General features: G+C 46.8%; 1 protein-coding gene across 1 annotated transcript in view; it reads right to left on the bottom strand.

The window, feature by feature from the left end:
• Positions 1 to 15,628, bottom strand: part of Disc1 (DISC1 scaffold protein) — a 207,416-nt gene that overhangs the window by 32,720 nt on the left and 159,068 nt on the right. The window lies entirely within an intron of this gene.

The raw sequence follows: 15,628 nt of genomic DNA, 5'->3' as shown, positions 1-15,628 counted from the left end.
CATTTTTCTCTTCTGACCTTTCTTCTATTCTTGCTCTCTTAATGTTGTAGTTCAGGTACTTAAGGGTCTGTAGTTTTGTCTGAGCAATTCTCTAACCACACCCATATTTGTACATTTAAATCTCTAAGTATTAAATACTTTAAATATAAAAAAAAAAACCTTAAGCACTTGCTGATCTTCAATATTTCTTAGGCTGGCATGAGACTAGTTTCCAGGATTTATAACTTTATCAACCTGCAGACTTAATGTAGCTCTACAGTCTGTCTTCCCTCTTGCTCTCCTCTTTAAATTGAAGATGCTTTACTGGTATTCTTTCCGGTTTGGGGCCCAATGCTGTCATACCTTCTCTTTGACCCCAGGCCCTATGAACTAGTGGGAATCATGGGCTAGGCCAGTGGGAATCATGGGATAGGGCCAGTGGGAATCATGGGGCAAGCTGCAGGTCTCTTAAGGCTCCTAAGGAAAGAGGGTCAACAACTTTCCACATTTTAACTCCTGGAATGTCACAATGATTGATGAAATATAGTGTGTTTCCTGTTTGGGTAAAAGTGAACTGGTCCTGAGCTATCTCTAGAACACACTCGCCAAAGTCTAGGTGCCAATTTCAGAGGCACAATCCATGTGGCGATTCAAATATGTGGGTGTAAGATGGCAGTGTTCCTTGTGGACCACGTGATCATTTCTTCAAGGGTTGGGTTTCTGAGACATCTGCTCCTTGCATCTGTTTGTACTAAAGAGAGTCATGGTTGGTGTGTAAGTGGTGAGATGCCTGCTCTTCTTGCCCAGAAAAGTAATTGGGTCATTAACAAAAATTGCCTTACCGATGAATGACTCAGAACCACCAAGCTTCACGAGAGCAAGGCTGGTGTTTTGAGCTGTAAGGAGGCAGTTTAGAGGTCTGAATCTCAGTGCACGCTCTGGGTAGAGAACTGAGACCCAGCACTGTAGCCGGAGTTTCTCAGCAAATGCTCCAAAGTTAAAGGAGGCCTAAAAGATCAATCAACCACAACCATGTCTGACTCCTCGGAGGACTGAGTGTGGTCATGCTTTGCTGAGGATGATGTGGGCATGCAGGGATCAGGGCATGTAGTCTGCCTCTCTACTGAAGAAGTAGAAGCATCCTGAACATAGTGGCTCATGGCTCATGGGTATAACCCCAGTGCTTGTGAGGTTGAGGCAGAAGGATTATAGTGAGTTCAATGCCAGCCTTGACTACGTAGTGATTTCTGGACTACCCTGGGCTAGAGTGAGATATTGTCTCAAACAAAAACAACCAACCAGCTGGGGACCCTGAGTTCTTTTTTTTTTTTTTTTTTTGCTTTTGGTTTGGGGCTTTTCAAGACAGGGTTTCTCTGTGTAGCTTTGGTGCCTTTCCTGGGACTCAGGCTGTAGCCCAGGCTGGCTTTGAACTCACAGAGATCTGCCTGCCTCTGCCTCCTGAGTGCTGGGACTAAAGGCGTGCGCCACCACTGCTGGAGGGACCCTGAGTTCTAACACTGATGTCTGTAATCTCAGCCCTTATCACCAACCCATCTCTCCTGATTTACTCTCATTTAAAGGAACAGAGCCTTTTGTCTTATTCTCTGGAAACTTTGAAAATCATCAGGTCCTTTTTACTAGACTCACAAGGGAGGAAAACATCAACCCAGAGAGGAGAAGGTGATGGTTCTAAACTCTCAATGGAAACTATTGAAGCATATGTTTGCCTTCTTTCTATTCTCTGGGCAGCTTAATCTCCAACAGAGAGAAAAGGCCACAATTATAAATGTTCAAGTTTTACACTTTAATTTATTTTTTACTAATTAAAAAAATTAAATTTATTTTATGTGTATGGGTATTTTGTCTGCACATATATTGGTGAGCCATGTGTGTGCCTGGTGTCAGCAAAGGCTACAAAAAGACATCTAATCCCCTGAACTAGAGTTACAGTTATGAGCTGTAGGTGCTGGGAATTGAACCTGGGTCCTCTGGAAAAATATCCAGTGCTCTTAACCACTGAGCCATCTCTCTAGTTCCTTGTTATTTACTTTCTGAGGAAGAAACTTAACCTTATTTTATTTTGTGTGTATGTGTACACATATGTAGAGGTCAGAGGTCAACCTCTAGTGCCTTCCTCACTCACTAGCCACCTTGTTTTTTGAGGGTCTCTCACTGAACCTGGAGTTTGCTGATTCAGCTATGATAGCTGGCTGGCTGGCAGGTCCCAGGGATCTGCCCTTCTCTGCCTTCTCCAGCGCTGAGATTTCCAGCATGTACCCAGCCGATGGAATGGCGCTGCTTACATCGAAGGTGGCTCTTATCCTCTCTAGAAACACCCTCACAGATGCACCCAGAGGTGTACTGTAATCTCTTAGTCACTTCTCAGATCCAACCAAACTGACAATCTAGACTAAGCTCCATATCTATAGTCACTGGATGGCGCTATAGTTATATTATGTCATTCTGTCATTTAGTCCCCAAACAACCTCACAGTGCTGTAATCAGACTACATCGTACAGGTTTCAAAACATACTTTGAACTCTGCCATTCCTACAATTGGACATCTAGTGTTTATTCTCTCTCTGGGATCTGGGCTAACCTTGTCCACCGAGCACATGTCAGCTTGATGGGAACAAGGCTCAGAACCACCAAGAGAGGAAGGTCATGTGGCATCCACCTAGCACTTCTTGGACTCTTGCCCTGCAAGACAGCTGTCCATGCTGGAGTCACCAGGCTGGAGAGACCATAGGCAATGGCCCTGGAACCTCAGCTAATGGCTACTGTTGGCATGTGATCTGAAGGCACCCCCTTGGGGGGTGGGTGTCCTGTCTTACTAAGACATTCCCATATTCATGACTCACTAATTGTGAGCAAAATGAAGTGGTTGTGTCGGAGCAGAGCTCTGTTGTGCAGGTGAAGGAGTCTGGGTGTCTCAGAAATCACACATAAGCATGATTAGCTTCCCTTTCTTGTTATAGTAAAGCCAGCCAGCAATGATTGCACAAGCATTTCCAAAATTGTAGATTGTCAACAACTCACAGAAACAGGTGTTCTGGTTCCCTTTCTGTTGTTGTGATAAAACTCTGAGCAAAAGCAAGTTAAAGCTAACCAGGGCAGCAGGTTTTCAGGTTTTTGCTTCTCTTGTTTTACCACTGTGAGGTGGAAAAGGAGACATCACAAAAGTAGTTGGATAGGCAGTTTCAAGGAGACAGTATTAAGTATTCTGGTTTAGGATATGCACCAATGCCGACAGGAACTCCCATTCCACCAGCTTGTGAGAAGCAATGACACTTGTCAACTTGGCAGGCTCCAGGATCACCCAGGATACAATCCACTGGACAAGTCAGTAAGGGAGCTTCTGCTTGCTCTGGACTCTTCTATACAGCTTCCCAGGTGTCCCTCAGGTGCCATCAGAATGGCCCTTTCACTCCTCCAGGAAAGGCACATGGTTTCTAATGACAGATGGCTATTTCCTGTGCCTTTTACTCCCTCAGATTGTCTCTCATTACATTCCAACCATAACTGGCCAGCAGGTAAAATAGGACTTGCCAGATTAAGCTGGATGACCTGAGTTTGATCCCTGGAACTCACAGTGAAAGGACAGAGGCGACTCTTAAAATCTCTCCTGACCTTCACGTACAGGCCATGGAATCTACTCTTTGTACTACTACTACTACTACTACTACTACTACTACTACTACTACTATTATCATCATCATTGTTATTATTATTTTAAAATATAACAGTTCTTCAAGGCCAATATCAAAATTCACATCACCCATATCTTCCCAAACCTCACTCAATAATGCTACCTTCCTCTGAACCATACGGCATCTGGCAGAACTCTTAACATAGCCACATTCCATTTGATTTCATTGGTCAGACACATGCCTTCCTCTTCATATTTAAAGAGGCTCCTGAATATTTCATGCTCCCTTTTTAAATCCCAGGAAACATATAGACTGGCAAGATGTCACTCACCGTAGGTGCTCAGGAATGACCTAATGAACTCAACAAACACCCAGGGAAGCTGGAAAAATATCTGTCCTAATAAAGGTTAACAGAGGGATGCCTTCCTGCTAAGTAACCATTGCGGAATGGCTACATTAAAAATTAAAGTCTCAGAGTAACATGGAATAGGCCATTCTAGTTGGCTTCTCAGCTGCTCAAGAACCAAACACATATTCCAAATTATCTGTACAATGTTAAAGTGGCAGAAACCTTTCTAAGCAACTCAAAAGGACAAAATTGACATGACTAGATATATGTGAATATATATATGTATAAATTGAAGTTTGGATATATATAAGATCAAGATACCAGAAAATCTGGTGTCTGGTGAGAAAAAAAAAACTCTTCATGATGGTACCATCTAGCTGCATCCCTCATATGGTGGGAGAAGCAAGGACCACTTTCATAAGGATGCTAATGCTAATCATCATTGATGAGGGCCACACCCTGGTGGCCACTGCACTGGGGATTAAGGATCAGTATTTTAATTGAACCAGGACATGGATATTCAGACCATCGCAGATCATTGAAAAGGTTTGTAATTTGAAGGAGAAGAAGTAGGAGAGAGAGGAAGTGGGTGAGGGAGAAGAGGAGGAAGAAGGAGAGAAAAAGGAAAGCAGTAGAAGAAAGGGGGGAAGAAGTGGAAGGGATTGATATACACACAGATCACTTTGCTAAGTCGCTTGGGAAATCTTGTGTGCTGTCAGTGTTAATCAGGTGATCCACGGTACGCACTGTGACAGTGACGAATATGTTGTGGATCAATAGCCACTGTGTCCCCAATTCTACAAGGTTCAAATGCAAAGAGATCTGAATTAGCCCAGGTGCCAACACAATACCAAGGACACCAAAGAGGCTCAGGTGGGTATATCTGGCACACCCTCAAAGACCCTTGGTGTTCCTGACAAGTTCATTACCAATGCTGAAAAAACTAGGACTTCTGCTGTGTTCAAAGCCTTCTACCACAGTTGAGGCAAAGGCACCCCAGTGCCCGCACCCTTCTGGTTTGTGAGGACGGAAACCAACTCTCTTGTTGCAACTTTCATCTACCACCTCTAGAAAATTGTCTCAAAATGCAAAGATGGCCACGAACTGAGTCTATTTACACAGAGTTGTGGGGCGCCCATTACGCATGCACAGGAACGAGTGGATTGAGCCTTCTCAGGTAAATGGAAGTGCCAGAGATTGCCAACCGCTGCAGATGCAGTCTGCACCATCACCCTACGACCCAGCAGGTCTCCGCTGCACAAGAGGCCAGTGTGACAGGTCACTGCCGAGGCCGCAGTGAAGAAATCTGGGACCCGCTGGAGCCCAGGGCAGACTCAGAAACTGTAGCAAGGAATTGTGTGCAGACATCTCTATCTATCCAGGCACACAGTATCATAGCGGCTGAAATCTAAATTGAAGTCTAAAAATAGCACAATAAAATTACTTCCTTCCTTCACTCCACAGAGAGCAAGTGGGCTGACATCCACAGCTGCAGGGCATGGCTGACTTCCGGAGTTCACATGGACAGAACAGTTACACAACTGCCCCATCTTGCGAACACATCGCCCATCCCAGAAAATGAGGAAGCAAAGGCAATTACCCGGTTGGTGGAAACCGATCATGGATATTTGATTATAGTTATTAATGGGGAGAACAGGAGACAGACCGCTGAGCGGCAGGCAAGCACTAAGTGAATGTGTATGAGGTTCCTGGAGGGGGATTAATTTCTGTTTGCTTTTCATCTCTCAGCTACCATCTGAATGTGACATCAAGTCGAAGCATGGCCTGTCACATCCTTATCAGTATTCAGTGCCACTGCATGCTGGTCACATTATCTCCGCTGGATGTACCAAACGACGGGTCTCTTGCTGTGGGGATCGTTTTCCTCAGATTCTAATGCGGGACTGATGGGGCTAGTGACTGGCTTCTCAGAGGCAGGAAACGTACCCTGAAGTGTCAGAAAGACATTCTTCAAGCAAATATTTACATCTCTGTGTGTTTTCCATTGGTGTTGAGCACACAATACCTCATCTGGAGGGCGCATGAACCACCATCAACCTCTCCACCCCATCAGAGGACACTGGGCTTTCTCTGCATCTCAGCCATGAGATCTCAGGCTCCTTAGGCGAAGCCAGGTGTCCCACTGTCCTTTTGCCTGTGGTGGCTTCGCAGCCTCTGTGCAAGGTTAAACCATATCCAAGGCGACAGAGCACAGCACTGGACCCATGCTCTGTTCTCGTCTCCTCTCCAACCACAGACAATGGAGATTTTATCAAGCTCCTCAGGGCTACCTCTCCATGCTTTAGAGACAGTTCTGAAGTTTGTCCTTCCCTGGGTTTAGCAGACTGAAGGGCCCCAGAGTCCATCAAACTGGAAAGATTCTTTATAGTCTTATCACTGCACTCGCCCAGTCTCTCTACATTCCCATGAAAAGCAGTCTGCTCCCACATTTGATTGTGTGGTCCAGTGGGGAGGGAGGCATCCACCAAATACAGTCAAATTAACAACAGCAAGGGGTCACCTGACTGTGCTCAATATTGTGAGGGGTCAGTGGAACAAAAGCCAAAAAAGCCAGTGACATAAGCCAAGTAAGAAGTCAAGATCTGTGGGACACTCCTTGTACCCCACTGGAAATGAGCATCATCTGTCTTGGGGTTAGGTTATCTGGACATCGGTTCACTGGCTGTCAGAAGAGAGTCCTTAGACAGACTAAAGGAGCTTCAGATGACAACCAGGTACGGGCTTCTGTATAAATGTGCACCAGGTGTAGCCAAGCTGCATCCAGCATGCCACATGTGGCCAAGGACTCCTGTGAGTATGGCCCAACATGTTGTAACCTGACTTAAAATACAAGAAGATTATGATACACTTTTTTTGACAGGGTCCTCAACAGTCAGTTTTGTAGATAAAAATGCTATGTCACAATGTCAAAAGATTGGCCCCTCCTGGATGCTGACACCCTGGGAAACCAAGACGGTACCATGTTCATTCCTAGACTGTTCCCTTAAACCTGACTAGACCCCTCCCCTTATTGAAAGGATCCCCAGTAGTCACTTAGAGATGACAGAGTCAGGCAAACTCCAGGGGAGACCTGACAAGCAGGAGGGGCGGGGACACCCTTCAAAACGCATCTCTTCTTCACACTCCAGTGAGTCACACAAATGAGCACACCTGTGCCACCGGCAGCCTCTGGGGCCACTTCCATCCTGAAATACCAGCACTGACAAACACCATCATCAAGAGCAGTTCCGCTGAGAGCCATGAATCAAGAAATACACAAAAGAGTCAATTAAGGCAGGCTTGAGTGTCTGGAGCATCCTGTCGGCCTGCGCCTGCGGAATGCAGCCACTGCAAGCCCCTGAGGAGACGCAGCATTGCTTGCTGTGGAGTTCACAGAATAATAAAGGGAATGACTCGGACTGAGAGCTCTGTATCGCTGTCGCATCTCTGTGAGTCTCACCTTAGGCTTTGTCCAGGAAAGAATTACATAATTTCTACCAGAGACTTAAGATTTTTAATTACGTGTGTGTGTGTGTGTGTGTGTGTGTGTGTGTGTGTGTGTGTGTGTTTTGCATGTGGAGGTTAAGAAGACAACTTGAGGAAGTCAGTTTTCTTCCACCAAGTGGGTCCCAAGGGTCAGATTCAGGTCATCTGGCTCAGTGGTGAGTGCTTCTACTGGAGTGAGTGCATCTCACTGGGCAACAGCTGAGGGGCTGGAGAAACAGCTCAGTGCTTGCTGCACAAGTATGAGGACTTGAGTTCAAATCCCCAGCACCCACGGAGAAAGCCAGGTGTGCTGATATATGCCTATCACCTCATACACAGGACAGAACTGAGTTTCGTGATGAATGAGACTGGAGTGCTGCTCTCCTTTGGGGCTTAGCACATAATAAAATCACATAAAACTGTCTCGGATCCAGAAATGTCATCTTGGTGGTGGCATCGGTGGTGGCAGCAGCAGAGGGACACCAGTTTCCACCTGAGTTGGCCACGATGAGGGATCTAGAGCCCCACCTTGGTGTGAGGTCAAGCTGTAATGACACAGAGCCTGGTATCTTTGAATCTGGGACTCATCCCTCATCACTGAGGCTCTATCAGCAGCCGCATGACAACAGGCAGCGGGGGCAGGCAGGAGGAAGGGGGAGCAGACTGACTCACAGACCCCTGTGCAAGATGCTGTGTCAACCCTGCGCTTGCCACGGCCCTGGCACAGGCTCACCGGTGAAGGGTCACTGACAGCCTTGGAAATGCCTACCCTCCAGGGCAGTGTTTCTCAACCTGTGGGTTGTGACCCCTTCGGAGTCAAATGACCCTTTCACAGGGATCACATATCAGATATCCTGCATATCAGATATCTACATGACAGTTCATAGTCATAGCAAAATTATAGTTATGGAGGAGCAACAAAAATAATTTTATGGTTGGGGATCACCACAATTGAAGAACTGTTATTAAAGGGTCACAGCATTAGGAAGGTTGAGAACCACTGCTCTAGAGTGGGTGTCTGAGAACATCTCAGACAGCAGCAGGGATTTTAGAACCCACGTGTGTGAATCACAGGTTCATGCCACATTATCATATTAAACTGTCATGCAATCTCGATGCTTCCTTGAGTCATTAAAAAGGGCTGGAGAGATGGCTCAGAGGTTAAGAGCACTGGCTGCTCTTCCGGAGGGCCCAGGTTCAATTCCCAGCACCCACACGGCAGCTCATAACTATCTGTAACCCAGCTCCAAGTGATTCAACACCCTCACACAGACAAATGTGCAGGCAAAACACCTGTGCACATAAAATAAAAATAAATAAATCATTAAAAAATAAGAACATTAAAAAAGTCCTCTCATTTAATTAAAGACGAATTGGATCTCTGTCATTAATATATTGACTCAAGTTTAATATCTCTTTAAGATTTCTCAATTCCCAGTCAAACACATCAAAAAGACACAAGCTGGACTTTTGCCTTGAGTGTGTTAACATTCATCTAAGATTGGATACTCCCTGTTAATTAATAATTGTCTTTTTTGTTATGTGTCTTTTCTTGAGAAAGGGCCTCATGTAGCCCAGGCTAGCCTCAAACTCACTATGCTCACTATGTAACTAAGGCTGACTTTGAACCCCTAATCCTTCAGCCTTCAACTTCCAAGTGCTAGGATTACAGGATGCACCACTACACCCAGGAACATGTCTTTAAACATGTGACAGTCGCCCTGGAATGTGAAGGGTGAAATGTCAAATGGTTTTGGAAGTGTCCTCTTGTGTGACATGGCCTTGCCACCTTGAATCAGAGCAACTATGCTGAACTCCACAAGACCCTTATGAGATCAGCCCATTCCCATGCTCTCCCTGGAGTGACCCCTTCCTAGGAATGTCTGAGGGTCAGCAATTGCTATGGGAGACACTGTTGATGTATTGCCCCAAAGCAGCCACGTCCTTGTAACACCCACTCAGGCTCCTGTTAGTAAGCCCAATGAACTCATTGCTCCACCGAGCTGGACTTGGATGGAATCATTTCCTTGATCTGTTCCTGGGGCCCTATCTGGGGTGAATGAACATTTGTTCACCTGACCGCAGGAAAAGCCACACAACACAGGCTAGCTCTAAAAACAGCCTCATGTCTACTTAACTGTTACAATTATCAAGGACAAGGAAAACAATAACAGTGCTCAACCCTTCCTCACATAGACTCAGTGCTGGCACCATGTCACCCAGTGGTCCTCCTGGCATGATGCCCAGGGTTACTTCAGGTCTCTGTTTCTTTATCCACCCTCTACTCTGCATGACATTCCCACTGTCTTGGGGAACTATCAAAGGAGAGGTAGAATGGGGAGCTGCCACAACCCCAGATGCTCTCGGAGGGCCACAAAGGGTCGCTATGCAGAGACACAGAGCCCAGGAGACACAAACAGCTGATTCCTGGGCCTGGGATATGCAAGGTCAGGGCTCTCCATCTCACCAACTCCACTGCCAGGTGCGACTGTGAAGGCAGCAGGTCTCCAGGACCTCAGCCAGCCGATGCTACGTATGGGAACCATTGCAGGCTCTCAGTCTCCATCAGAGCCACTGACAAGGACTCAATTACCACATGTCTTTCCCTTCCGCCCTCTGCAGGAGCTGTCGGCATCTGGCCAAAGGGCAGGCAACAGAAAGAGCAGGCTGTTTAGATAATGGAGGTTGAGAACTGGCCATGACCTTGAGGCTCACCAGGAAGACGGGGGAGTCTCTCTTGCTCTTAGAAAATAAGGATTGATTTCCATGTGGCATTGTGTGAGTGTTCTTGTATGTGCGTGTGCTTATGTATACATGGAGAGGCCAAAGGACAGCCCTGGGTGCCAACCACCTTATTTTCTAAGACAGGGTCTCTCACTGACTTGAAACTTGAAAAGCAGGCGAGGCCAGTGAGCACCATAAAGCCTCACATTTCTACCTCCCCGGTGCTGGGATTAAAGTGTGTGCTACCACATCTGACTTCTTAAAATGTGGGTTCTGGAGACTGAATTCAGGCCAGTGTGCTTATACAGCAGCAAGCATTTCAGAGCCATCGGCCCATTTCTCAAAGTAGATTTTTTCATTCCATCATTTTTGTGGTGTTAGGACCGCTACTGATGAATAATAGCTCTCATTTATTCAGTCATTATTGTATATGAGAAGCATCCTTTATCTTCTTCCGTAATTGTCTCATTTTTATGATAGAAAAAGGAGGCTTGAAGAGATTTATCGTCTAGTGAACAGCCACCGCTCAGAAGGGATCACATTCAAATCTAGACAATCTTATTCCCGAACCCATGTACCCCCTACCCTGCTCTCCACAGCAACCAGGACAGATGGTCCATGAGGCTCCCTTGTCCTTCCCTGAATGACACCTCTAGCCTGACCCTGGGTTTGAGGGTACACACTGCAGTCACCATTTCAAGGATGGAAGCAGACACAGTCTAGCCATGCTTGAAGGTTTTCTGACCTCTGTTAAAGATGAGGCCTCAAGAGAAATGAGACCCTTGGGATAATTCCTGTGCCTGGTGCTTTTTTAGTTAACAGTATTGAGAAGATTGTGTAGACTCTATCTGTCACCTAATACAGGTGTTTCATTTGGGACTAGGGACTAGAGGCTTCTGAGTCACTCTAACAGGAGAGCTGAGCTTCTAGTGGCCAGAGCTCAGAGTTCTCTTTCTGAACTGTCCTGAAGGCTCTGTAGGCAGAGCCAGCTCCATCTTAAGGGAACACTTCAGGGCAAGAGTTGTTTCCCTGGGAAAGGAAGTTCACTGCTAGATCCTCTAGAGATGGCAAAGTCCTTCAGCAAAAGACAAAGTAGTGCAGGCATGCAAAGTCAGGCTGTTGCTCTGTTTTGGGTCTCACTGTGTAGCCCTGGCTGGCCTGGAATTCACTATACAGACCAGGCTGCTCTTGATCTCACAGAGATCCCCCTGCCTCTGCTTCCTGAGTGCTGGGATTAAAGGATTGTGCCACCAACTCTCTGCTCTAGATTTGAAAGTTTACTAGGAATTACATAATTTAAAGGCAGGCAGGGTGTAATCCTGTAATCCTAGCACTTGGGAAGCTGAGTCAGGAGAATCACAACTCAGAGGCAAGCAGGTCGTGAGAAGGCAAGACATGGACAGACAGGACAGGTCATGTCTCAGGGCAGCATGATTTGAGGTAAGGGAGAGGTGGACAGGTGACAGGACAGTCAGAGGAGGTGAAATCACCCAGGGCCACGTGACAGAGGTCAACAGTACCTCGTAGGAAAGACAAACTTAGAAACCAAGAGCGCTGCCTCTTTCTGCCTCTGTACCCTAGGCCCTGCACCTGTCCAACAGAGTCGGAGCTGAACAGAGTTCTGGCTAGGGCTGAAGGTAGATACAGAACAGGAAAGGAAACTGAACCTCCCTCTATCTGAGGCTGTTGAGGCATCTACACACCTGCATTCCTCTCATTTGTGTGAGGTGACAGGCTCCCGGGGCAGTCAGCTTTGTATTTCTCAACTGCTAGGCTTATACTCATTTCCATCCATAGTGCTAGGATAAACTCAACGTGGGTTGAAATGGATTCTTCAGGTGCCAAGGACCTGGCATGGCTTGGAATAAAGAACCCATGCCCAACTCCTGTTAGGAGGTAGACAGTGGGAGCAGCCAGAACAGCTGGAACCTGCTGGCAGCTGCAGGCTGGGATGAATCGCACACATGAAGTGGCTCCTTCATTCTCACCAGGAGGCACCAAGAAATGACCACCTGGAGTTCAAAATCCCAAGACCAACTCCTGTTCTTCCTTCCTTGATGTGAGGACAAAGCAGGCCAGGAATGGGGATTTCCCTTGCCTAGAAAGTAAGCAACATTCTCTTCCACATGTGTCTCACTTTTTATCATGTGTCCACTAAGTCAGATCATTTGAACATGCCCTCCAGGATTTATTTCATATGTGGCATGCATGTACAGCCATATATATGGAATACTAATAGATATAAAATATCAACCAGTAAAATGGAAGCATGAGACAGAAATTCTAGAACCTTCTCCCTGCTCCTCTGGCCACAACTGTTTCAGTTACCTGCAGAGAGCAGGCAATTGGCTTGTGGCAATGTGTGACAGATTCTGGGAGCTTTGTGGGATACAACCAGGCCTCTCTCTGAGTACCATGTGAGGCTCAGGACCCTGTTGGGTGCAGGCCCATAGTTCCCATTTGTCTGACTTCCAGCACTGGGCTATCAGCCTGAAGGCAGAATGTTGGTATGAACAGGCTGAGAATGTGTCCAAGAGCCCTGGTAGACACTCCTGACTTTCTCTGGCCCTGATCACCTCTACTGAACCCACCTGGGATTTGTAACCTGAGTAACCTACCTGGCTACCATTGCCTGTGAGGGCATTCGTGTAGAAATTTCCTGATAGTTAGTAGGTAAACATTAGGTTTAAAAAAAAAAAACACCAAAACAACAATAACAAAAACCATATCTCCTTTAGAAAAAAGTTATCAAGATTTCAATTTCAAAATAAATTTCAGATAAGACACCTGAGTTCCCAAGTGTTCCCACCATGAGCCAGAGGCACACACAGGGGTTCTGAGCACCTCAAACCCAGAGAAGAAGCCAGTGTCATTTCTGCTTTGACTTTGAAAGTCTGACTCACCCTCAAGTAAACACTTGAGAGATGAAGTAGCGTGCAAGGGCACAGAATAAACCAGCAGCCACTAACATGCACTGATGGTTTGCAGCAAAGGCTTCAGATCCAACCCCAGGAAAACAGCAGAGAAGCCGAGACAGTCTAGAAAGGGGGAGAATGTTCCCCCAACCATGCATACAATGGACTCCATAGGTGTACAGGAAGTCAGTGTACACATCCTGGGGTAGGGGCAGGTAAGAATTGGCCCCTGTCAATCAGAGGGAGCAGTTTTTCATTGGACAATAAGGGTTTCTCCTCCACGGTGGTTACAGACACAAGATGTGAGATTGTTATAATAAATGCACTTCATCTACAAAAGAAAGAGAGGAGCCGGCAGTGGTGGCACACACCTTTAATCCCAGCACTCAGGAGGCAGAGGCAGGAGGATTTCTGTGAGCTTGAGGCCAGCCTGGGCTACAGTGTGAGTTCCAGGAAAGACACAAAGCTACACAGAGAAACTCTGTCTCAAAAAACAAAAACAAAAAAAAAAGAAAGAAAGAAAGAGAGGGATAAAGGAAAGTAGCGATGGAGGGGGGGGAGGAAGGAGGGGGTAGGCTTCTGTGTCAATCCTTGGGTATTACCCATCTTTTTTGAGAGCAGGGGGAGAGAGAGAGAAGTGGGGGGCATCTCTCACTGGCCTGGAACTCACCAATTAGTCCAAGATGGCTGGCTAGAGTCCCCAGGGATTCACCCATCTCTATCTCCCTAGTGCTAAAATTCCAAGTGCCCGTCACCATAACTGGTTTGTTTGGTCCACCTGGAGTCTAGGGGTCAAACTCAAGTCCTCGTGGTTTCAAAGCAAGTACTTTACCAACTGAGCTGCCTCTCTAGCCCCAAAGTAAAACCCCTGAGCCAGGAAGAGTTGTGGTGAACACCTTTAATCTCAGCCCTTGGGAGCCTCAAGTGAGAGGATCCTGAGTTCAAGGCAAATTCAGGCAGACAGAAAGAGACCGTCTCAAAAAACGGCAGGCAAAAGTCAGGATTTTTAAAAATATCTCCTTGTCAGAAAGCTAACAGAGAATATGTGATAATTGAGAAGACAGGAATTAAAGCAGACTACAGCCCTCCGGGGAAAGGTGCTAAATCAACACATCTCACTTTGCTGTCACCTCTGAAGCAGCCTGAAGGGAATGGTAAGTGGGTAAGGCTTCTTACAGAGGCTTGGCTTTGTTCTTCAACAGTCCACTGTGAGTCACAGAGATGGGATGCCAAGGCAAATGGGTTTGGACCTTATACTTTCCTGGGATGTGTTGAATTTTAATCTTAACAACTAAGAGTAAAGTTTCCGGGGCTGGAGAGATGGCTCAGTGTGGTTAAGAGCACTGGATGTTCTTCCAGAGGACCCGGGTTCAATTCCCAGCATCCACATGGCAACCCCCAACCATCCTTAACTCCAGTCCCAGGGAATACAATGCCCTCTTCTGGCCTCTGTGGACATTGTACGCATGTGATACGTACATGACAGACACGCAAGCAAAACACCCATACACATAAAATAAAAATAAACAAACGAGTAATAAAGTTTCAGGAGGTAGCTGCTGATGATCCATTGATGCAAATGTAACTCTAGGTTCAGCACATGGCAAACAGCATGCTGGCCCTTAATGAGATGCAGGCACCTTCTCAGGAGCTCGGCCTGCCGAGGTCAGACAGAGTTCCCAGAGCAAACTGTGGCTGTGACTCTGGATATCAAGAAGGCAACAGGAGGTGGCAGGAAGATGCCACTGAAAAGGACTTCTGTACTGAGTCCTAGATGAGCATGTACCAGATCCCATGGGGAATGGGCTGGTGGCCCCACCCTGCAGGCAGGAGGCAGCTGCCACAGCAGGGGTGGTCATATGGCCATTCAGTGAGAAAGATAGGTTCCACTGGCAAGGCCAAAAGTAGGTCTGTGGGTTCCCTGGGAGGCTGACTTGATGGGACTCAAAACCAAACATGTGCCGGAGAGGGAAGCCAGCTTGAAACCTGAACCCGTACTAGGAAGCAGGGCTGGTGGCCACACATAGAAGGATGAGCCCTGGGTGCAACTGGACACACTTGCTCCTTAGAGTACACAGGTCAGGGCAGTACAAGGAGCCGACATGGACGCCTCCCATCGAATTATGTCCACCTTCCCACAAAGACGGAGACCTTCCTCCCACCTGTGGCAAGACACTGCAAATGGGCTGGTGAGGTAGGTAAAGGCGCTTGGCAACAAGCCCAGGGACCTGAGTTCACTTGTTATCTGGAACCTCTATAGTATAAGAAGAGAACTGACTCCGGCAAGTTATCATGTGTACCACAGCATGTGCATGCCAACCCTTAGACAAGAAGAGTGAATCAACAAACAGGGAAAAGACAGCTAATTCATCCTGAGGGTTGGTAGGTCGGAGGTGCAGAGCCGTAGTTGGGGAGGTACCTGTCTATCAGTGCTCATGCTCTAGGGCGACCGTGTGCTGTATGACTGTAAGTCACATGCTCATGCAGTTCGCATGCCTGAAAAAGAGGGTAGCAGGAATAAGGTG

Source organism: Peromyscus leucopus, chromosome 5, assembly GCF_004664715.2.
Source record: "Peromyscus leucopus breed LL Stock chromosome 5, UCI_PerLeu_2.1, whole genome shotgun sequence".
Taxonomy (NCBI): domain Eukaryota; kingdom Metazoa; phylum Chordata; class Mammalia; order Rodentia; family Cricetidae; genus Peromyscus; species Peromyscus leucopus.
The sequence above is the reverse complement of the archived record's forward strand: the minus strand, read 5'-3'. Positions and strand labels throughout refer to the sequence as shown.